This window comes from Talpa occidentalis, unplaced genomic scaffold (genome assembly GCF_014898055.3).
Source record: "Talpa occidentalis isolate TD23 unplaced genomic scaffold, MPIMG_talOcc4v2.1 talOcc4.5, whole genome shotgun sequence".
In the NCBI taxonomy this organism is placed as follows: Eukaryota; Metazoa; Chordata; class Mammalia; order Eulipotyphla; family Talpidae; genus Talpa; species Talpa occidentalis.
Window position 1 is genome coordinate 90789437 of NW_023604861.1, and position 25773 is coordinate 90815209.

General features: G+C 35.4%; 1 pseudogene; it reads left to right on the plus strand.

The window, feature by feature from the left end:
* The first annotated feature begins 1960 nt into the window (after window positions 1-1960).
* The window catches only part of LOC119258591 (nucleophosmin-like), a 136061-nt pseudogene continuing 112248 nt past the window's right edge, over window positions 1961-25773 (plus strand).

Genomic DNA, 25773 nt, shown 5'->3' on the forward strand with positions numbered 1-25773 from the left:
ATCAACCCCCACACAGGGAAATGGAGAATAATTTCCCAGTGACTGAAAATGGATGTTAGTGGCAAATACAATAAGATAACAGTATGGATATTTGATCCATATATATGATGCCTTCTACCTAACCCCTAAAAGCACTTGACCTAGCTTATGTCACAAACCACAGCATGATTTGCAGAAGAGCCTACATATTGTCTACTGTGCCTTTTTCTTACATTACTTCAACATATTTGTATTGGACATTTACTTTAAAACATAGCTTATTATTTCCAGGTGATTAAATGAGGAGAGATATGTGCTGATGGACGTGTATCCTCAGTGTCATGGAAACACAGAGGAGTGGCACCTCATCTGACCTGTTAATCATGGGAAGCTCGCTGGAGGAGATGATGATTGCATGTTTCAGGATACATAAAAATTATACAGCAAAAGCATCAGGGAAATGTGTTCTTGACAGAGTGAATATGATCAAAAGCTTTAAATTAGCACATAGTTTTATGTGTGGAAGAAATTCTTTATCACTAGGGTCATGTAGCAATCAATATATGAGTTGGTGAAGGTCTCATAAGTCTCATAGACCATCATAAGATATTTTCTATGGAAAATGACATCCAAACTAAAAAAAAAAATAAAATCTTTACTGATGTATAATTAACATAAAATAAACTACACACATTCATTTATTTTCCAAGGTTTTGACATATGTATATGTCCATTTCACAGTCACACAAGTGAAAATATCTGATTTCTAACAAAATTTCCTCATGACCTTTAGCAATCCCACATTTCTACCTTTCCCTGTAGCCTAGCTCTAAGCAACCAGTCATCTTTTTTCTTTTTACTACAGTTCAATAATTTCCATTTTCTAGAGTTTTATAGAAATGGAGTTATAAAGCTTGCCCTATTTTTGCTGGACTGATTTTAGTCTATTAATTAGTTTGAGATTCATCTGTTGTTGTGTAGCAACAACTCATTTATTCTTATTGCTGTGAAGTATTTCATTCAATGAAACATATGACAGTTTATTTGTCATAAACCTGATGATGTAAACTTGATTTGTTCCCAGTTTTGAGCTAATACAAATAAAGTCAATACGAACATTTATGCAGCAGTCTCTATACGTTTCTTGAGTGAATACCTAGGTGAGGGATGGTAGGATCATATGGTAGATTTGCTTTAGCCTTTTAAAAATCTGCCACACTATTTCCATTTTTTGGTAACATTTTGTATTTCCACTAGAATATCAGAGACATTTAGTTCCAACACTAGATTAGGTGAGTCATTTTACTTTCAATCATTCTAACAGGTGTGCGGTGGCATCTTATTTTGATCGTATATCTTTATCATTAAAATATTTTAACAATACATTTTAAGATAGTTATTTATAATTATAAATTATATCCAATACCATTGGTAAAATATATTATTATATAGGCAATAATGCTGTATAAAACATTCACACAAATAAAATAGAATATGCCTTAAAAGGTTGTTACAAATCATAAATGGAAATTCCAATATTTTCTTCCTACATATCAGTAATTTACCAAGTATATTCTAGGCACTGGAAGTAATGGAAACATTTTTTTTTAAGATGTATTTATTCATGCATACAAGAACCGTGTACAGACCAGAGATGTGGGAGGGTGAGAGGATTCACCAGAGAGAGAGCAGGGAACAGAACAGTCAGGGTGACTGAAATACACTGCTGAGGGGAGCATCAGGTGAGACAGGAGAGGTCTGCCTTGCCATGTGGGTATCTCCGTGGCCAGTCGGGATCGAACCCGCACTGCAGAAACTGCGGACAACTTCACAGTGCTGCGCTCAACTGCCTGAGCCACCAGAGAGGCCCAATATTTTTTTTTTCCAATTAAAGTAACACAGGGAATTAGCTGGTCCACTATAACAGCAGAATAGTTAAGAAAGGCATGCTCAGAAAAGGGCAAGAATAATTTGGTGAAGGATGATACGGGTAAGATGGGTAAAATTAAGAAAGAATAAATTTTGTAGAAGAAAAATTAGTTGGACATGCTAATTATTATCTTCAAATGACAACTCCTATGTTCATAAAGTAGTGTTAATTAATGATTAAATTAGTTTCAGAATTCAGGAGGAAGTTAGTACTCTGTCCACAAATAGTGAGTGATAGCAAGTCTAGGAAGTCAGTGCCTTCTTTTCCCAGATATTTGTTCTCTATCTGAATAATGATTCAAAAATAGTAGCAACCAAACTGCTTGAATATATTGTGATTCTTTAATAATATTCTTTACCAAAAAAAAAATACTCATTTAATGACTTCAATTTAGTTCTTTAAATCACTATTGATAAAATAAGTTTTTATTAATGGCCAAAGAATAAGTGTCTTGGTGATTTTTTCTCATGAAGCCTCTCAAAGTTACCACCTAGGTGCCTGTGTACCCATGTCAAAGTATGGAGTCTCAAGAGAAATGAATTTGGGCACACTGAAAGTTTTTAAAACTATTTTCTGAATGGTTATTAAATTGTGGTGGCAGGTTGTAAGAAAAGTCCCCCAAGAAGCACTCTACAATAATCTTCTGAAATTTTTAGATTGTCTATGGCATTTGAAAAAGCCTAGACAAAAAACTATGAAAACACTTCTGACATAATAACCTTTTATAAGGCTTTTCTTTTCAGACGATCAAAGCTTTTATAAACGTTTATTTCAATCTGACAACATCTCTGCAGCAGGAAATACATGAAGGTAGATCAATTTCATTGATCGAAGAAGGTAGCAAAATGTGGAACATTAGCATAGGAGCTGGAAAGTATCACAGTGGTTAGTTTTGGTTGGAATAGGCTTCTTTTTAGTCAAGCTTCTTTAAGATGAAGGAGGTCCTTTTTATTTGGTAAAAATATAATATTTTATCACGCGTTCATGAGAAAAGAGAAGAGATAAATTATGGGGAAAGAGACCAATGTGATTGAACTAAAATACATAATGAATACATAGTTGATCAAAATCTTTAATTCTGATTTGATACCATAGAGTCACAGCACAGGTAACTCAAGCTTCAGCTTGAGAAACCACCCACAGAACACCTAAAATGTAGCTATTCCCACTGACAGTTGAAAAACTATAATTAAGTGAAGTTAGTACTCTGTCCACAAATAGTGAGTGATAGTTGGTAAAATAGGAAATTGGGCCTTCTGCACTTTGCTGTCAACTGGAATATCATCAGGAATCATGCCTGTAGTACACAATTTAACTGTGTTGTCTATACCACCTGTTTTTAATAGCTTTGATAAATCTTTCATCTGAAATAATAGGTATACATAAGCCTATGCATTCCCATGGATATCCACAACTATCTACAACTATAACAACCCTATCTTGGGTAATACGATGAATGAACTTAAATTTTATTTGGATGATGTATTGCAAATATTTTTTACAAAATCATTGAACCAGATACTCTATGATCTACTTTTAAATGTAATGACCTTTTTAATTCACTAGACACACATTGATAATATAGATTAATAGATTATTTCTGGTGTTTTTCTCACAGAAGAAAACATTTTAAATCCTAGGCACAAAGATATATTGAAAAGATAAGGAGTTGAGGTAGACATACTATCCCATCCAAGGACTGCCTCATCACCTTCGAGGATTAATATCTTTCTGTACTCTTTACAAACACTTTTGGGTAGTACAGTGCCTTAGTCCAAATATCCAAATCTTTTAAAAGAAAGGGCTGACATTAGAAAAGACAAATGGACCTGACTGAATATCTTACCAATTGTGTTTCGGGAGACAATGATTTTTGAAACCTCTTTGCAAAGTTGAACAATTTTTGGATTGGAAAAAACTTGTAACTTTTGTCATATTTCAGTACATATTGATATTCTTTTGGGCAGACTATAAAAAGGAAATAAGAGTGTTTTAAAAATGACTTTTTTTCCTGTGCCAAGAGCTACTAAGTATACTCTTAAATATTTTTAATAGTGGACATAGTGTCAGTGCCTTTGGAAATAAAGTCTTTTATGGGGAGCAGTAGAGAAAAATAATAACAATTAAAATAATTCTGTTACCTTTCTGTTCCCTGTCATTCACTGCAATGCACTCTACTTCAAACACCTTAAAATTGAAAATATATATATTCAAACTTTTGTAAAGTAACAGAGAAGGATTAGATTACCTTCATGGAGAATATCAGATGATAAAAGTGAGAAGAATGAAATATATTTTATCATATCTCTTAACAATTATAAATATATAAAGTTCTAAGAAATGCATTTAAACATATGAGACATTTCAACCAAAGGGTCATTCTAAATAATTATCATGTATATTTCATAAAAAAACATTGCAACCACAACTTTTTAAAATTGCTTCTCCTTTTTAGATTCATTCATGTATTTGCTTTAGTATATATGATGAATTTATCACTAGTTAAAAATGTTTCTATTTTAATATATCTTTCCATCCATTCCACCATAAAAAAATTTGCATAGGCATCTATCTATAGTCTCATTAACATTTACACTTGAGTAAGTGATTAATTTTCTAAGAATTAAAAGAAGACATTATAAATTATAGATTCCATATTATATTACTACCTTAGATACAAAAATAAGAAAACATTTTCTAAGGGGAAAAATATGTGAAATTAGAGATGCAGAGTACACACTTTGGGACTGTCTGGTGGTCTTGCACCAGAATCATCATTCCTATTCTCAAAAGAAGCACATTATTAATCATAAAAATGCAAAGAGATTAGCCTTAAAATTTTGACATTTGGGTTTAGTTTCAAAGCCTATTATTTTCTCTTATTATCTTTATTATATTATTATCCTGTCTGTATATCCAGTTGCTTGTCTGTGAATTGGGTTAATGGTGATTTTGTTTTGTAGGGTTGTTGTAAATATTGAAAAAAGCTGTCATCGAAAAAACTTTGAAAATGACTCTCTGGATAACAGTAATACAATCATGTTGCAGTCATAGGGATTTATCAGAGAAAAGAACTTTATCAAAGAGTTAAAATAAGATAAATAAAATAACCCATAGCATATATGTGAGAACTATTCTTTTGTTTAATTTTTCTCTTCATCTAGAGTTCTATCCATCGTCAAGGCCCTTAGTCCACCACCTTAAAGATGTCTTTGCATACTTACCCATGGTTAATTATTGTTTCATCACTGCAATTTTATTACTCTAAAATTGTAGTAATTCAAAAGTAATATAGTCAAAGACACTAATCATGAGGGAAATGCAAATGAAAATCACAATGATATAGCACTTCATACTTGTTAGGATGGCAACTATTAAAAGAAGAAATGGTGAGAAAGCGAAGAAACTGGAAAATTTCTACACTATTGGTGGGAATGGGTAAAGGTGAAGCTGCTATGGAAAACAGTATGGAGTTTCTCAAAAAACTAAAAATAGAACAACAGTATGATTTAGCATTTCCAATTTTCGATGTTTAAGCAGAGGAATTTAAATCAGTATCTCAACAAGAGGTTAGCACTCTGATGTTCACTGTAGTACTATTCAAATTAGTGAAGATGGGGAAATATCTTAAATATTCATCTGAATGAATAGGGGGATAAGCTGAAGTATACATATATGGTTACTATTCAGTCTCCCTTCATTTTTTAAATTATTGTAAATATTTATTTATCTATGCATACAAGAGCTAGGGTATAGACCAGAGGTGTGGGTGGTGAGAGGATTTGCCAGAGACAGAGTGGGAAGCAGAACAGGCATCTTGGCTAAAATACACTGTTGTGGCGAGCAGCGGGCAAAACAGGAGAGGTCTGCTGGGTCATGTGGGTCACCTCCCTGGCCAGGGATTGAACTCGTGCTGCAGTAGATTTGGACAGCGCCATAGTGTTTACACTCAACCCTTTGTGCCACCAGGGAGGCCCATTCAGCCTCCTTTTAAAAGGAAGAATATTCTGCCATATACAACATGGAAGAGTTCACAGGACATTATGCTAAATTAAGTCACAAGCCAGCCACAGAGGAACAAATATTGCATGATCTCACGTACATAAAGTATGTTATATAGTCAAATTCAGAATCAGAAAGTGGAATGGTAGTAACCACAGGCATGTGGTGAGAAAAATAAGTAGTTGCTAATGAACAAGTATATAGTTTTGTTATGCAAGCTCTAGTAAGTCTAAAGGTTGATGTACACAATGTGCTTCTCATTCACAATAATGTGTGTACACTTAGAATTTGTTAAGAGGGTGTAGTTCATGCTAAGTGTTCTTTCCACATTAAAATCATTTAAAAAGAAATAAAAATAAAACATGGTCTATCTTATCTTAGAAATATTTATGCTATGGAAAATTTTCATTTTTTTTAAAATTTCCATTCTTAGATTGAGAGTTTTGAAGAACTTGAGCCATGAATTATTCCCTCACAATGCCTAGCACTGTGCTTTAATGTATTAAGTGACCAGTGGATATATATTAAATTGAATGTAAAGAATAAACTTGTATTGAATATATGCATTCTCATGAAGAGTGAAGGCATTCGTGATTTATATTTTTAAATCTTTATAAAAATCAGTAGAAAAGGCATTTTATTTTATTTATCTATAAATTACTGTTCACAAAACTAGGATCTTCTTATGGCTTATTTTGTAGTATTATACTTGAGTATAAATTTATTAGAATTTTTAAAGATATTTATGTGTTTGTTGAAGAGAAATGAAATTAACTGTCATTTAGATGTAAACACACACACACACTTCATGTAGATGTTACTGTATTCAGTTATCATGACCAAGAGTCAGAGTACTTAAGAAAGTTAATAAATAAATGGTAGATCATAATACACAGTCCAATATTATCCAACCACTTGTATAGGAACTAACTGATTTTTTTTTTAATAAAGATTATATGGTTCCCATTGTTTTGGAAAAAGTTATCTAATTAGAATGTTAGAACTGAAATGGTGAAATAAATGGAGCTAAGCATGGAAATGCTTATTTGTATCATGCCTTCAGAATTCCAGGGAAGTCAGAAATCAAAGCAGATCAGAGAAGGGACCATAAAGGAGGGAGTTTTCAAAAAAATTGAAGGATTTAAGTAAGAGGAGATGAGTCATTTGAGAAGTAGGGAGGGACAAACAGGAAGTTCTATAGACAGTAGAGATGTTCCGTATTGGTAGAAAAGGAGATATAACCAGAGTATCAAAATCAAAATAATACAAATTTATAACTTGAGTGGAATCAGATACTCATGGATATTGAAGACCAAACAGGTTCTTGAAAACAGTCTGCACAGAAATAGGTAAATACAGACAACTTTTGTGCTACAGAGAAAAGTAATAAAAGAAAACTTTCTCTAGGAGTCTAGAGTTGTTTGAAGATGGATAAAATGAAATTCATAAAACCAAGGTGACAGGTAGTATGCATCTGAAAATGCTGGCTTCATAACCTGGTGCTTTATTTTATAATGCTGAAGAAAATTTGTGTTCTCCAAAGTTATCATTTATTCTATTATGCAAATTTTGAAGTGGCAACAGGATGCCAAATGATTAAGAAAGAACAATACTGTGGAACATCTCAACTTTCAGGCAGATTCTTTTCTCTGAACTCTATTCATTATTTGAGTCACTGATTTTAAAGACTACATTCCCCAATCGATGTGCAAAGGAAAGAATTCATTTAAGTGATTGTTCAAGGAAATTAAAAGTTTTTTATTGCCATGCAGTAGAAGTTGTGTTTTGCTACATTAGAGTTTTACTCAGTTCTTAAACATGCATATCAGTTGGGATTCTGGAAGTTGTAGCACAAATATAAAACTGAAACATCATATAGTTATCCATGCTGGGTAACATGAAAATGATGCAGGAATTGCCGTTAGGCTTCATATATTGTTGCCTAATTAAGACATAAGAATAAAAGTTGATTCAATTATCTCATTTATGCATATTTATAAATGCTATGCAAACATGTGAGAATTTTACTAGGGGATTTTTTTTTAACTCACTATCAATGCTTATGCCTATACATTTATTATATGTCTGGTAAGTCGCCTCTATTACTTTTAACTTCCAATCTTTCCTATTGACACTAATTAGAATTTTAGAATTAAAAGGAACATCAGAAAACCTTACCTCATCTTGTCATTTTCAGAAATGAAAACAGCTGACTTAGTAGTGACTGCCATGGTGGGCATGGGGTGGAGAATATTATCACTGCCCACCTATCATTAAAAGATGTGATGTTTCACAATCACCTCCAGCATGTCCTGCTCTCAAAGCTCTCTCATTCTTACTTGTTATTGATACTAAACTGAAATTTCCCTTATTTCTGATTTTTTTTAAACTCATTTTGTGGAAAATTCACTCCAATTGGAAGCTCTAATGGACAATTTTAAGCCTGACACTTTATTTTCTTTGCCTAGTCTCCTTTGTCATTCATTTTACACATTGTATTTCCTGGTTACAAATAGGAACTCTAAATCTCACTATATGTCAAATAAATTTAAAAGTCTAAATAGTCATAACAGCATTCTTTGATACTGGGAGGGCCTTTGCATTTATACAGAAGACTAATTATGCTTATTATGTATTACTGCAATAATGCTCCTCATATTTGTCAATTTCTATAATATCTTACAACAACAAAACTATTTCTGAATAATAAGAATAGCCAAATACATATTTAATGTTTTATGGGGATAGGAAAAAAAAAACTGCATTCACATATATAGGAAGTATGTTCATAAAACCAACATGAGTGGTTATAGTTTATAACATTTATTTATCTTGAAAATTAAATTTTATAGAGGGCTTCAAAATTTTAAAAAGGGAAGTTATTGTAATTATACCAAAATTATAACAAATTTTGCACTTTCCTTTTTTACATTAAAATGTATCTCCTTTTAATACTATTATTGACAAAGAATTCCAAAACTTTCTCAAATTTCAACTGATATTCCATTTCTTATATTATTTTATCATTATAAAATAATGATATTTTTTACCATTTTTACCATTATAATAAAAAAGCAATTTCTTTCTAGAACTATTTACTATTTATCAAATAACCTCACACAATTGTTTCCTCTTAATGATGAGTTCTTGCTCAAATATAGCAAATAGTCCATTGTCATGATTAACAACTTGAACTTTGCAGGCAGATTGCTGGCATTCTAAACATTGCTCTCCCACTTAGTACATTTAGAACTTTAAGCAAACTAACTTCTGGATGGTTTAGTTCTCTCTCTTGTACAAATGGGTAAAATAATAGCCCATAAGTATTTTTGTGAACAATAACTGATTCTACATACATGTGCGTGCAAAAATAATCTGACTTATAGTTATTAGTCAATAAGTATTAGCTATTATTATTATTATTATTATTCATAAGTACCTGAACTAAAATTTTACATTAACAGTCAAATATCCTTCTGAACTATTTTTTTCCCTCAAGTTCTATTTAAACGCTCAATATTCACCTAGAAACTTTCTAACGACCTTTGTGTTAAGTTTTATTTAAATAGACTGAGGTCTATTAGAAAAAAAATAAGTCATGCTATTCTAAAGATTTATGTATTTATTTATTTGTTTGTTTGTTTGTTTGTTTGTTTATTTATACAAGCACTGGGTACAGTCAGAAGCGCGGGAGGGTGAGAGGATTCACCAGAGCCAGAGCAGGGAACAGAACAGGTAGACTGACGAAATACACTGCTGAGGGGAGCAGTGGGCACGGCGGGAGAGTTCTGTTGCGCCATATGGGACCCTCGCCAGCGGCCGGGTTTGAACCAGGCACTGCAGAGACTGCAGGAAGCTTCGCAACTCAGTGCTCAACTGCTGCAACACCAGGGGAGGCCCAGTCATGCTATTTTAATAACAGTAGGTCAAGTAGGTAAATGTTGTAAGAATAAAATGATTTCTTTGAATTATTGAAGGTGGGAGTTAATGTCTTTAGGACATTAACTTCTCCTACTTAACTTCTCTTCTTAATAGTAGAGTCTGCTATGACGATATGATATTATACATAGAGAACCCCAAAAACTCCACAGAAAGGCTAATTCAACTCATCAATCAGTTCAGTAAAGTGGCAGGATACAAAATCAACATGCAAAAGTCAGTAGCCTTCCTATACACAAACAATAAATCTGAAGAAGAAGAAATCAAAAAAACCATCCCTTTTGTTATTGAAACAAAAAAAATCAAATATTTGGGAATAAATCTAACAAAAGAGATAAAGGACCTATACAAAGAAAACTATAAAACACTGTTAAAAGAAATAGAAGAAGACACAAAGAAATGGAGAGACATCCCCTGCTCGTGGATTGGAAGAATAAACATTATTAAAATGGCCATCCTTCTAAAAGCAATATACAGATTCAATGCTATTCCAATCAAAATTTCAATGTCATTCTTCAAAGAAATAGAACAATTATTGATGAAATTCATATGGAATCACAAAAAACCCCGAATAGCCAAAGCTCTCCTGAAAAAAAAAGAAGGGAATGGAGGCATTACACTCCCAGACTTCAAACTATACTACAAAGCCATAATCATCAAAACTGCATGGTATTGGAACAAGAACAGACATACAGACCAATGGAATCGAATAGAAAATCCAGAAATAAATCCACAGATTTATGGTCAACTAATCTTTGACAAAGGAGCAAAGACTATGCATTGGAGCAAAGAAAGTTTGTTCAATAAATGGTGCTGGGAAAACTGGGTCGCTACATGCAAAAGAATGAAGCTTGACCACTACCTCACACCATACACAAAAATCAACTCAAAATGGATTAAAGAACTAGACATAAGACCTGAAACCATAAAATATATAGAAGGAAATATAGGCGAAACACTACATGATCTGCACATCAAAGACATCTTTACAGACACATCACCCAAAGCAGTGATAGTGAAGGCAAAGATAAACAGCTGGGACTACATCAAATTAAAGAGCTTCTGCACAGCAAAAGAGACAATAACAAAAACAAAGAGAAACCCCACCAACTGGGAGAACATTTTTGCACCCAACACTAATGATAAAGGACTGATCACAAAAATCTGCAAAGAGCTGATGAGACTCAGCAACAACAAAGAAAAGAATCCAGTCAAAAAATGGGCAGAAGAGCTAAAAAGAAACTTCTCTGAAGAGGAAATGCAAATGGCCAACAGACATATGAAAAAATGTTCAACATCACTTGTAATCAGGGAAATGCAAATCAAAACTACCATGAGATACCATCTTACACCAGTGAGAATGGCACATATTAAAAAAACTAGCAACAACAAATGCTGGCGAGGGTGTGGAGAAAAAGGAACTCTTCTGCACTGTTGGTGGGAGTGCAAACTGGTCCAACCACTGTGGAGAGCTGTGTGGAGATTTCTGGACCTACTAAACATAGAGCTTCCATATGATCCAGCAATTCCACTCCTAGGTATTTACCCAAAGGACACAGAAACATCAATTCCAAAGAACACCTGCACCCCTATGTTTATAGCAGCACTGTTTACAATAGCTAAGCTTTGGAAACAACCCAAATGCCCAAAAATAGATGACTGGATCAAGAAGATGTGGTACATATATACCATGGAATATTACTCAGCATTCAAAAAGATAAACACATGCAATTTGCAGCAACATGGATGGCGCTGGAAGGGATCATGCTCAGCGAAATAAGCCAAAAAGAAAAAGAAAAATACCGGATGGTCTCACTCATAGCAGGAATCTAGAAAACTTAAATAAGGGACCAGGAAAATGAATAACTATAAGAAAGTGAAAATCAAAATCAACAAAAACTATGAACCAGAGACACTTTTAGGGGGGCGGGGCGGGAGGGGAGGGATTGGGGTCAGAATGGGGGGCTGCAATTGTATGGGGAATATAACAATAAAATTTATAAAAAAAAAAAAATAGTAGAGTCTGCTCAAGAATTCTTATCTCCTAAACACCAAGGTTATTTTGCTACTTAGCAGGGATTTTGAATGGTTTAAATGAGAAACCAGAGATTTCAGATAATTAGCTGTTAGAATACTGTCTTTTTTTTTTTTAATCTATTAGCTTAGTATTTGATATGAGAGATTACACCTTTGCAGTATAGACATATTCTACCCTGTCCTGGTTGACAGAACAAGAAGCATCACTTTACAAACTCTATTTCAGTGGTTATTAAATATCACTATGTTTCAAAATCACTGGAGGGCTCGTTAAAATAATGAATGGCTTGAGTTGAGTAATTTTTGAGTGCAGTTGGAGAGTTTGCATTTTAATGAATTCCTAGATGATGCCAATACTGTTACCTAGAACTATACTTTGAAAACAACTGCCCGACTGCTATACATTATACCTCTACACTGCAGTCTACTCTTAGACTTGTTCAATCTTTCTTTATTACCACATTTTTGTCCCTCTCTTTGTTAGTAAAGAACTTGAGATTCCATTGTGTACACTTAACAATAGCTATTAAACTTTATTGAAATCTACCATAATTCAGATGGGGAAGCAGATAAAATTTAGAATATTTTTCCCATCAAGGTGCACTTTCTGACTTTTAATTCTCCCCACTCTCTTGATTATGTTTTCTCTGGTTAGTCAGATGTTTTCTTTTTTTTTTTTTCTTAATCCACTATCTAGTATTTATTATTTTAATATGTATTAGTCACTATTTCATCATTTCTGTTATTTTTTGTTTGTATTTCATGATTGTAGACTTTTTGAGAGTAGAGGATGTTGTATTATACATGTTGTGTTTTAGTATAATCCTTAGCAAGTTGATTTTGTTTTTTAATATATGCTTATTGGCTATCAGCATTCTGACAGATGGGATAAGATGGCAGCAAAGTGAATATGCTGGGCTCACTTCTTCCACATACAAAGAGGAAGAGTGTAGCAGAGAGACTGAAGGAAGAACGCGCAATTACAGCACACACTAGGAGTAAATTCCAGTGGAGGGGGTCCCCAATGAGCAGTGGAATAGGCCAAGCAGGTAGCCTACCTGGGCAGGTGTGGTAAGCTCCTATGGCTCAGTGGAACTGGCAAGGCCCTTGCACAGTACCCCTCAGCAGTCTCAGCAGGACCTGAGCCCATGCTAGGTCCTGGAAGCCTACCTATCACAGAAGGTCTCCATAGACATCAGCACAAAACTTGGTCACATCTGAGGCAGGTTCTAAAAGCAACCTGTCATAGTAGGCCTGCACAGACAGTGGTGTAGAACTCATAAGTACTGGGGCAGGTCCTGCAAGCAACCCCTCCACAAACCTCAGGGAGCCCTGGGACAGGATCTAGAAATGACCTTCCACTGTATGGCCCCGACACAGCCAGTGCAGACAAATCCAGTGTAGCCCACTGGCAGTAGCACTCAGCATTCCTCAGCAGAAGGCAGTGAGCCCTGGAACATGACCAAGGGGCAGACCTGACAAGGTAGGCCCCTGAAGATGTCAGTAAATTCCAGGGAGGATTCTAAAAGCAGGCCCGCCATAGTAGGCCTTCCAAGGTCTCTGTGAGCTCTGGCACAGATCCTGGTAGCAGCCGCACTGATGGCAGCCTCTCTCCAACCCCCACTGCAGACTACAGCAAGCTCCGGGATAGGTCTGGAATGAGGCTTACTTCAGAAGGCCCCGAGGGACCCCAGTAAGTCTGGAGAGAATTCATAGGTCCTGGCAAGCAGTGGCTTAGGCCCTGCAAAGGTGAGAAGACCTTACAGGCCCTGAAAGAGGCAACTGCCAGGCCTGGTCACCATGGGCTGAGGCTCTTGGAGAAGCAAAAATAGTCTCTCAGAACAAACAGTCTCTCAGAAAGTTGTGGGAAATTCTCTCAGAAAGTGATTATTCTTTTGTTAATATAGACCAGTACAGACTTCAACAAAGTTAATACTGAAGAGAGTCATGCTGCATTGAACAAGACGTGGGTAGAGAGAGCAATCTGTGGGTTGTGAATAAGGGACATTGGTGCCAGGGCAGTCAGCTCAGACAGAGGCCCTGATGAGAGGAATTGGAGATGTGTGGAGTCATACATCATATGACAAACCACAGCTAGCATCATACTCAATGGTGAGAAACTGAAAATGATTCTTCTAAGACCACGTACGTGACAAAGGTGTCCACTGTCCCCACTACTGTTAAACATATTATTGGAAATCATATCTGGAACAATTAGGCAAGAGAAGCATAAAAAAGGACTCCAAATTGGAAAAGAGGAAGTGAAACTGTCACTATTTGTAGATGGCATAATATATGCAGAAAACCCTAAAGATTTCATGGAAACTATTAGAAATGACAAATTGTATAGTAAAGTGACAGATTACAAAATCAATAAACAAAACTTGGTTGTGTTCCAATATGCAAATACTGAACTAGAGGAGAAGTACACACACACACACACGTATATACTACAAACCAAACAGTATATATACAGTATATATATATATATATATATATATACAATAACAACAAACAGTATTAAATACCTAGGAATAATGCTCATGGATTAGAAGAATATTGTTAAAAATGTCCATTTTACCCAAAGCAATATACATATTAAACATACCCTAGCAAAGCTGCAAAGGAATTCTTGGAAGAAATAGAACAAACATTGAAATTTATAGGGAACCACAGAGACCCTGTATAGCCAATGTATCTTGACAAAATAATAGAGGAATAGAAGTATCACACCCCCAGACTTCAAACTATATTATAAGGCTATACTTAAAAAAAAAAAGGAGTATTGTATTAGAATAAAAAATAAATACACGGACCAATGGAATAGAATTGAGATACCAGAAATAAACCCATATACATATGGACAGTTAATCTATGACAAAGGAGCCAAGAGTATACAATGGAGAAAGGGGAATCTCTTCAACAAATGGTGCTGGAAACTGGGCAGTCACATGCAAAAAAATGGAAGTAGATCACTCTTACATCATATACACAATTTAACTCAAAATGGATTGAAGACTTAGCCATAAGACTTGAAACAATAAAATATAAGAACAAAACATAGGCAAAACACTCCATGCAATTACAACTACAAGAAAATTAAATAAAAATGAATTTTATACATCAAGCTAAAAAGTTTCCATATAGTGAAAGAAATGATCATTAGTACAAATAGACACCCTACTAAATGGAAGGATAATTTTGCATATCATACATCTGACAAGGGGCTAAGAGCTACAAATAATTCATACATCTCAACAAAACAAAAACAACCCAATTAGAAAATTAGCTAAAGAGCTAAATAGAAATTTTCCAATGAAGATATACAGATGGCCAGCAAACATATGAAAAAATATTTAGCATCACTTATCAGCTGGGAAACACAAATGAAAATCACATTGAGATACCACCACATTCCAATGAGGTTCCTCAAAATATTAAAAATATATCTACTACACAGTCCAGCAATTCCATGCCTAGCTTCCTACCTGAAGAATTTAAAAAAAAAAAAAACAGCATTTTTGAAGACATATATGTACTCCTATGTTCATTATAGCACTATCTACAGTAACCAAGTTATGGGAACAACCTAAAATGTCCATTCACAGAGCAGCTAATTAATAAGATGTAGTATATATATCCAGTAGAATACTACTCAGCTATAAAAATAATGAACCTTGCCATTTGCAACTATATGGAACTGGAGTGGAATTACGTTAAGTGAAAAAAGGGGAAGACAAATACCAGATGATTTCGCTCACATGGCATATATAGAGAAAAAACATGAACACACAAAGGAACTGACAAAACTAAACTCAAACCAACCCTAGAAATATGACAGCAGAATTAAGGTTGTTAGAGCAAATGATGAGAGGCCCAACAGTGTAAGGTTAGAGGCTTTGATGGTGGGGGAAGTTTGGAAAAAATAAAACTGAGGAGGTGTGAACCTAATCCTCTAAATCCTATACACTGTTGTAAAACAATATTACCCCTTTGAAGGAAAAAACCAATTTATTCTGATAGAGCTTCTCATTATATCAAATAAATATACAGGCAAAAAACACATGACAATATGTATGGGTCATGGGTAAGATTGCCAAATTTAGTAAAATAAAAATACAGAGGTTCAATTTAAGTTTGAAATTCACATAAACATGAAATACTTGATCATATTAGTAGTAAAAGATCATATGTTTTCTGAGACAAATTTAAATGAGCATATTGTATCTTATGTGGCAACATTTTCATTTATTTATTTATATATATTTTACATCATTGTTCATTTTTAAACTATGTTTGCTTTTTTCAAAAACTATTTTCGTGGGTCATCAGAACTTCATTTTTCAAAAATTTATTAATGGGATTATTGGAATACATCTTGTTTTCAGAAATAATGCTTCTATAGTATTTCACCATATCTTAGCAGTGTGACGTTTTGCTGTATACCTAATCTCTATGAGCTTTATTTGACTCATCTGATGAAAAGTGATAATGATGATAACTGCCCAAGCAGGTAAATTATTATTTCTCCAGTGTCCTTTATTTTAATGTAAATTATTATATATGGCCATTATTATACATTATTATACATAGCCATTAACATCCTTGTGAATTGGTCACCTAGGAAAGAGCCAAGATATTACATTTTCAATATGCATTTAGCATATATTTTAGACTTGAGGTGGTTAAGTTAAGGCATAGTTCTGTCCTCTAGAAACGTAATTAAACGGTAAATTTTTGAATGTAGTGCCCTGGCTTCCACTGTCCAGAGTTTGGAGCCAAGTCAGCTGTAGAGAGACAGTGAAAAGCAAGGCCTTGGGTATTTTCTTGGATCAGGCAAGTCACCTCACCTTATTCTTCCTCCAGTACCCCTCTACCTTACCTGCTTCCCAACTCACACAATCACAGTACTGAAACTAGATTCTGTTGTCAATTGTCTTGATCATATCCCAGAGCAAAGCTGGTGTCATTGGCAGAGTGCCAGGGATCTGACCACAAGGTGTTGTCTGAGAGTTTTGGTTTCTCTAAGGTATGTTAAAATAAGTTAACAATGTTCGGATGCCAAAAAACTTATTTAATAGTTGAAAAGTTACTTGGAGTTAGTCCTCATAAAATTGGAGTTTAGAAAAAAGATTCCTAGAGGAAAACTATGGGCACCTATAAAATTAATATATAGGCACCAGAGAAATAATTTGCTATCCATCACTATTTTCCCAAGGCAAACTCTGTCCCAGAAATATGGGCAATCATTTGTTAAATCCTAGGGAGAAATTAAAGATAGAAAGTTTATCAACTTTAACCTGTTGCTTTTGGCCTGATGCCCAAATACTGACCTAAGTTTGCTGCCAATTTCTTAATCTCACACTTGTGTCTGCAATTATGAATTCTGTAGTTCTGATACACTTACCTTTTCTTTCTTCCTTTTTTATTTTTTATTTTTAAGATTTATTTATTTATTTATACAAGCACTGGGTACAGTCAGAAGCGTGGGAAGGTGAGAGAATTCACCAGAGTTAGAGCGGGGAACAGAACAGGCAGACTGACGAAAGGCACTGCTGAGGGGAGCAGTGGGTGTGGCAGGAGAGGTCTGTTGCTCCATGTGGGACCTTCGCCGGTGGCCGGGGATCAAACCGATGCTGCAAAGGCTGCGGGCAGCTTCTCAGCCCAGCGCTTAACTGCTGCACCACCGGAGGGGGGGGGGAAATTATATTTTCTTTAAAGGGGTGAATGAAACTATTTTGTGTTTAACTTACTTTAAAAGGAGACGTGAAAAATAAAGGATTTGAAAAGCTTTGTAGGTCCAAAATGTGACAGTTTAGGAAATATTAAATGAGAATTTCTTACTGGTTATAACTATTTTTCAGCCCACAGAAAATTTTTGACTGCTTTTTTCCAACTTAAAAAGTTCCTTATATTTTTTTAAATCATGTTTCTTCTCTGTTGGTGAACTAAACACTATTTTCTTCCCTTTTTTGTTTCTGATGTCATATGTGCTTCCCAGTTGGGCTGTCTTTGTCAATTCCTTCTCACATTACTATTGTAAGCTCTTTCCAAATGTTTTCATTTATTAGTGTTAAATTACTTTCTCCCAAAATGTGTTCTGTTTTCTCTTTCTCTCATTGTATTTCATGTTTATGTTATAAAATTAAACCAAGCCAAGCAATAGCAGTGTTTTCATGCCCTCTCATTTAAAAAAAATTGTTGCACGTGAACATCTATTTTGAGTAATTACTTTTTGTGAGATGCATATTTACTCAGAGTTAAAACTTGACTAGAAACGATTTAATTATTTTTTTTACCTATCCCTCAAATTGAGCATAGTTTCAAGTTGATATTTTGAAAATAAATATAAGTAAAACCAAAGACTCTTACCTTTTTGTAATTTAGGAAGAATGGGAACAAAGAGAATACTGGTGTCATTTCAGCAAAAATCATAAAGGATTTGTAGTCTAATTACTCCTCTTTTTTTAAGATTTATTTATGCATACAAGAGTTTATTTATGCATACAAGAGTTATTTATGCATACAAGGCCAGAGTGGAGGTATGTGTGTGAGAGGATTCACCAGAGACAGAGTAGGGAGCAGAATAGGTGTATCTACTGAAGTACAATGCTGAGGGGAGCAGTGAACAAGAAAGGAGAGGTCTGCTGCACCAGATGGGTCACCCACCCCAGCCAGCTGGGGGAATTGAACTCTGATGATAGCTTGATAGCACTATGTTTAACCCCGACACCACCAGGGAGGCCCCCAATTTCTCCTCTTTCTTTTTTTTTTTTTTTAAAGATTTATTTTTATTTATTTATACAAGCACTGGGTACAGTCAGAAGCGTGGGAGGGTGAGAGAATTCACCAGAGCCAGAGCGGGGAACAGAACAGGCAGACCGATGAAATACACTGCTGAGGGGAGCAGTGGGCGCCAGGAGAGGTCTGCGCACCATGTGGGACCCTCGCCGGTGGCCGAGGATCGAACCGGCGCTGCAGAGGCTGCGGGCAGCTTCGCAACCCAGCACTCAATCGCTGCGCCACCGGGGAGGCCCCCAATTTCTCCTCTTTTGAATGGAGTTTACTTAACAAACTCTAACAGTATCACTGTGAGTTTTGAACTTAGATATTTATAGAACCTAAGGTTTCACCAATCCTCTTTTCAATCTGACTTAATGACAACAATCAGGGAAAAGAATAGTACTAACATCCAGAAACTATTTATTCTAATCATTTCTATTAGTTCTCATGTTAGTACACAATTTGAAGAATCTATGTGTTTTTATTTCTTTGTTTTAGCTCATCAGAATGGAAGTTTTGTCCTCATGATCTTAAGTTTTGATAAAACTATTCATCAGTGGAGAGTTTGACTTACTTGACTTCTAGCAAAAAAAGTGACACATGTATAATATATAATTGTCGATGTTTCATTACTTCATTTGAAAACATTTAATTAGATTTTTTAAGCTATATACTCCAAATTTCTCGTATATAATGAAGAAAGTAAAACAGTGTTACTTTCATTTTCTCAATTTCTCTTTAAAATTCTCTAAGTCTTGCCAGAAAGGAAATGTAGTACGCAGGATGAAAAGGGAACAAGTGCCTGAAGGATTCTGGTGATTAACAGTGCTTTGGTGGTGAATATGGTGTGGTAACATAGATTTGAAGAGGTGTGAACCTTTAACCCTAATCATAGAAAGTGTTGTAAAGAAAGACTAATACAAACCAAGAGATTAAAAAAAAAATATTTCAAAGCCTCTTCTTCAACATGGTGCTCTGTGCCCACTTGTTTACCTCATTGAAGTTTCTTAATTTTGATAGATAAAGAGGTAAATCATGTAACAACTTTGAAACCAAGGTGAATGGTGTCTACAACTAAAAATCTTGGCATTACATAACTTGCTGGCAAAATTAGCTTGGAAAGAGAAATGACAGTTAGTGGTTCACCACACGTGATGGAAAAAACCAATCGATCAAAAAATCAAAGCAACAGAAGACAATTAGCAATATCTTCTGTGGGAAATAAAGAAAGGCACAACAGTGGGGTGCTGATGAAAGTGTGGTATGAGGTTGTTAATTCCAGACCCTACTAAAAGCTTCACAAAGGCCAAAAAATGTAATTCATTCTAAGCAGTTGGGCCACCATGTATTCACTGCTTCACTAAGTACAAATGGCATGCTGTATATAGTGGGATAATTTTCAGTCACTTGGGCAGTTGTTCAGGAGTGAAGGAAGGGCATCTTGCCAACAAAGAAGAGAGAATTGATTTGAAACTCACAATTGCAAATCCATATGTATAGAATTTAAAAAACAATTTAAAGAAGTATCACATATGAAGTAAAATTTACCCATTTTAAATTTGCAGTTAGATAAACTTTATACAAAGGTATACAGTTAGGCAACCAAAATCAAGACATAGTATTTTTGCTGCCCTAAAAATATCCCTTTTACATTTTTATGATCATTTCCCTCACTGCCATTTTGATCCTACACAACAAATGATTAGCTTTTTTTTTTTTTTTTTAATTGTACTTTGGGGCATTTATCTGATGACAAATCACATTGAGTTTCTTTTTACGTGTGCATTTAGAACTGATATTTTTATTTTTGACAAATGTATTTTCAAATAGTTGGCTCATTTAAAAAAATAAATGCAATTTCTTTTTAGTTTGAAGCAGTACCATTTGTTTACTTTTGCTTTTGTTTCCTTTGGCATAGGAGTTGAGTCCCCAAATACATTACTGACAATGTCATGAAGTGTTTTACCTATGCTTTTCTCTGTGTATTTTACTATTTCAGGTCTCAGATCTAAGTCTTTACATCAAACAAAAAAGCTTTTGCACAGTGAAAGAAACTAACAAAAATTAAAAGACTCCTGGCAGAATGGGAGAAAATATTTGTACATCAAACATCTACAAAAGAACTTATACAACTCAGCAAACAGAAAACAAATAAATAAAAAGGCAAAAGAACTCAACAGGCACTTTTCCAAAGAAAATAGTGTAGTTTAAATAGCTATTTTTGTTTTGTCCATTAAGTACAACGTCTTGTCTTTCTAATTAATTTTTCCCCCTTACTGTATGGGCCGTATTTTTTTGGTGTTTTAAATATCTCATAGTTGCTTGTTGCTGTTGGTGTTGTTGAAAGCTAGGCAAATTTTTTTAAGATTTATTTATTTATTTATACAAGACATGGGGTTCAGGCCAGATGTGCGGGAGGGTAAGAGGATTCACCAGAGACAGAGCGGGGAACAGAACAGGCAGACTGACTGAATGCACTGCTGAGGGGAGCAGCGGGTGAGACAGGAGAGGTCTGCCGCGCCATGTGGGACCTTTGCCAGCCGGCGGGATCGAACCAGTGCTACAGAGGCTGCGGACAGCTTCACAGCACTGGGCTCAACTGCCTGCGCCACCAGGGGAGGCCCCGAAAGTTAGGCATTTTATGTAATAAAATAGGGTAGCTTTGGAATTCAGATTAATCCCCCTCACCAGTGGTTTTGGTTGTTGCTAGATGTAGGTCTGTTTGTTTAGTCACTGAACAGACTCCTTTCCAGATTTCAGTTGAATCTCCAAACCCCTAGTCTTTCCTGAGGTACTAATGCAATTTTTAATTCATTTGTTGTTACTATAAATTTAGATACCCCGCAAGAAAATTTCCTTCATTAAAGTCATTACAAATCTTAGTAGTTCAGTTCTTTCCGCTTTCACACTGATAGCCTTTGCCCCAAAGAACAAATGTAGGCAAATCAATACCAAATTATTTCTCATGGAAGAAGCCACTATTATTCTCTCTGTTAAATGGCCACTCTAAAGATCACTCTAATCCTTCAAACATCATTATTGGACCTCCTTGGTGGCACAAGGGGTAAAGATGCAGCACTATGAAGCTATCCACAGCCGCTGCAGCACGAGTTCAATCCCCAGCCAGAGAGCTACCCACATGGCACAGCAGACTTCTCCTGTCTCCACACTGCTCCTCTCACCAGTGTACTTCAGTCAATCTGCCTGTTCTGTTCCCCACTCTGTCTCTGGTGAATCCCCTCACCCCCCACACCTCTCGCCTGTACCCCAGTTCTTGTATGCATAAATAAATATTTAAAAAAATAGGCATCATTAGGGGCCTCCCTGATGGCGCAGCGGTTGGGGGCTGGGTTGCGAGGCTGCCCGCGGCCTCTGCAGTGCTGGTTCGATCCCCGGCTGCTCCCCGGCCACGGGAGGAGGGTCCCGCATGGCGCGCAGACCTCTCCTGCCGCCCGCTGCTCCCCTCAGCAGTGTGCTTCAGTCCTTCTGCCTGCTCTGCTCCCTGCTCTGGCTCTGGTGGGTTCTCTCGCCCTCCTGCGCTTCTGACTGTACCCAGTGCTTGTATGAATAAATAAACAAATAAATAAATAAATAAATAAATAAATCTTAAAAAAAAAATAAGCATCATTACTAGTGTTGAGCTTCACAAGGATGGCTTTAAGTTTCTTTAACTAGACTTTACACAAGAGGCTACTCCTACGTTTCAATATATTTTTATATTCAATTACTAAAATAGGCATAGAAATTAGACCTTTGGTACTAGTAGGTGAAGTAACTATACATATATTATGTATTTTGTTTTGTTTTGTTTTGTGCACTCTTTAAAATTTTATGTGTTCATTTTTCTGTATGTCTTTTTTATTTAAAATTTTAATTGCTTTAATATATATGAAATTGGACCTCCCTGGTGGTGCAGCGGTTGAGCGCTGGGTTGTGAAGCTGCCCACAGCAGCCTCTGCAGCACAGGTTCTATCCCCAGCCGCTGGGCGAGGGTCCCACATGGCGCACAGACCTCTCCTGCCTCCCGCTGCTCCCTTCAGCAGTGTATTTCGTCACTGACTGTTTTGCTCTCCGCTCTGGCTCTGGTGAATTCTCTCACCCTCCCATGCTTCTGACTGTACCCAGTGCTTTTATAAATAAATAAATAAATCTAAAAAAAAAGATTAAAAAATAATATATATGAAATTGATATACCCAAATTAATTTTTGGGGGGCAAACATTATTTGAAGTACTAATCTTTATATTTTATCCAAATTACATGAAAACTGATCCAAGCAAGTCAAAGACCCTTAAGCAAAAGAATAAAACTATATAAAACATAAAATTTAAAAGCTCTTAAAAGACAGGAGAATGTCTTTGTGAATGAGGAACAGAGCAATGAGGTGCCAATTGAGGGAAAATAAAGTATTCAACATAAAAGAAAATAAAGGTTACCTGGATTTCATAACTTTGTGTCCATTATCAAAAGATGCTGGTAAAAATGTGAAATCAAGTCACAGAGTGTGAGAAAATGATTATGAAACATTTGGAAAAATTAAGGTCATAAAAATATTTGTCCATTTCAGCAATAAAAATAAAGGAGTTCACTTAAAATGGTTAAAGAACTTGAACCATACAGTTTCTGTGCAAGAATATAAGATGATATTCAATTTTATTAGCCATCAGAAAACTTCAAATTAAATCCAAAAGGAAGTGCCACTACACAATCCAAAGATTGACTAAAATTGTAAAGTTTAATAACACTAATTATTAGACAGAATGCAAATAAATATATCTGTCATATAGTGCAGTTGGTAGTATAAATTACTAGTATGTTTATATCATATGTCCTTTTCTTTTGATAAGTTTATGTTTACCTTTATAGCAAAGGATTAAAATTTTGTGTGCATGCAGATACACACCTATAAATGTACTCAGCCTACTTCTAAAAATTTTATTCTAATTTATTTTTATAATTGAGGTAATGTGGAATTACATTATTGTTGGTATCATGGAAGTACAGGATCCCCCTCTCAGGTATCACCACTTTTTGTGGTGATTGTTTATTTTAGTTGTATACAAAAGGTGGAAGTATAGATTTCTGGAACTAAAGGTTATAAGTTCTATGTATTTCTTCTTTGATTGTTTGGGATGTTCACCCTTGGAAGTCAGCCATATGCATACAAAAAGTCAAACAACCCATGAAGAGGCCCACATAAAGGAGACCAATATCCTGTCCCATGGCCCAAACTGAGCTCTCAGCTAACAGCCACTATAATGTACTCATCAGTCGAGGCTCCCATCTTGAAAATGGATCCCCCAAGACCCAGTTAATTAGCAGAAATTTATTATTGTAGAGCACTGGTCAAACAAAAGTCTTGTAAGTACGATAATTGCTATTATTTTTAAGGAAACTCAGTTTTGGAATTGTTTGTTACATAGCAGAATATAACCAAGAGCAATCTGGGTTATGGGCATTGTTATGGAGAAAAAAAAAAATCCATCCAACACTGCATTATCTTTGGGAGAAGATGGGGGAAGTTAGAAGGGTTTTGAGGACCAGTTAGTGAAAGACCAATAGTCCATATGGAGAATATCAGTTAAGGATTAAGAAAAAAAATGAGACAAAATTTAAACTCAAAGGATGTAGACACTTGCCATGTAGTCATGAAAAGTTTTGGCAATTGTTTCCTGCATTAAAGTGGCACATGAAGAATGTATATTCCAGGCGCGCAGACCTCCCCTGCTGCGCCCGCTGCTCCCCTTAGCAGTATACTTGTCAGTGTGCCTGCTCTGCTCCCACTCTGGCTCTGGTGAATTCTCTCACCCTGCCATCTCCCGTGCTTCTGACTGTACCCACTGCTTGTATAAATAAATAAATAAATAAATAAATCTTTGAAAGAAAAAGAATGTATATTCTAGAATGAATGATTAAAAAAATTTAAGTCAGAATACTGAAAACATCATTGACTTATTTACCGCCAATATTATCTATAATAAAAGATGAGGACAACACAACCTAAACCCAACTCTCCTAAACATCTAAGTCAAGACCTGGATTTGAAAACAGTTCTCATCCTTAGGCTTTTCAAATAGAAAATTATTCTTAGATTAAGAAAGGACCTGAGGTCCAAAGAACATGCATTGTGAGAATTTAAGATCTCATGTTTTACAGCCTCAGAATGATCTATGGTATTGCCTTATAGGATTTCCAGACAGCCAAAATACCCTGAAAGGATAATAAGGGTGTACCTAGAAAATTTATTTACAAAGTAATAAAATTTCCAAAAATTTTAATGATATTTTTTTCAAAGTAGTCTCTTACAGAGACCCAGAAAGAAAAGGGCTTATCTTGAAGTGATTTGTGGTTGTGGGTATGGTATAATAAAGTACATTATAAATTATTATGTCAGAATACTGAAATGTATTTTATTAAAATTATGTCAAATGAGCTTGAAGGACAGAAATAATACAAAATTAAAGGATATTTTTAGATCTCAAATATCTGCAGGTAGGAAGTGTAAAAATGCTCAGTTACGCACACAGGTTACTTTGGGCATAAAAAGAAGATTGGTTTACTGTATGACACTAATAATCCAGAAGGTTAAGACTATTGCCATGAAAAACAACCCCTTGGGATTACGATCGCACTCTAACCAAGTTACTGGTAACAGAGATCATCTGAATTTCAACATAGTTATAAAACTTTGCTCTATTTCTCCTGTTTATCACATATTTGAATTTGAATATCCATAGCAATTACCCTACTCCTTTTATACCACTGTGTGTTGCATTGATGTGGAAGATAACTTGTCCCATTAGATCTTCAAATAGAAAAAGAATGAAGAGCCTCAGTTGCAATTAATTTAAATTGAGGTAATGTTGGCATGAGACTTTGAGTCCTGAGGAAAGATGCTTGCAGTTTACATGTGGAAATGATGTAAATAATTGTATTTTGAGGGCCTCGTCTGGTGGCATAGCAGTTGAGCACTGGGCTGCGAAGCTGCCCGCAGCCTCTGCAATGACGGTTCGATCCTCGGCTGCCTGCAAGGGTCCAACATGGCATGACAGACCTCTCCTGCCATGCCCGCTGCTCCCCTCAGCAGTGCCTTTCATCAGTCTG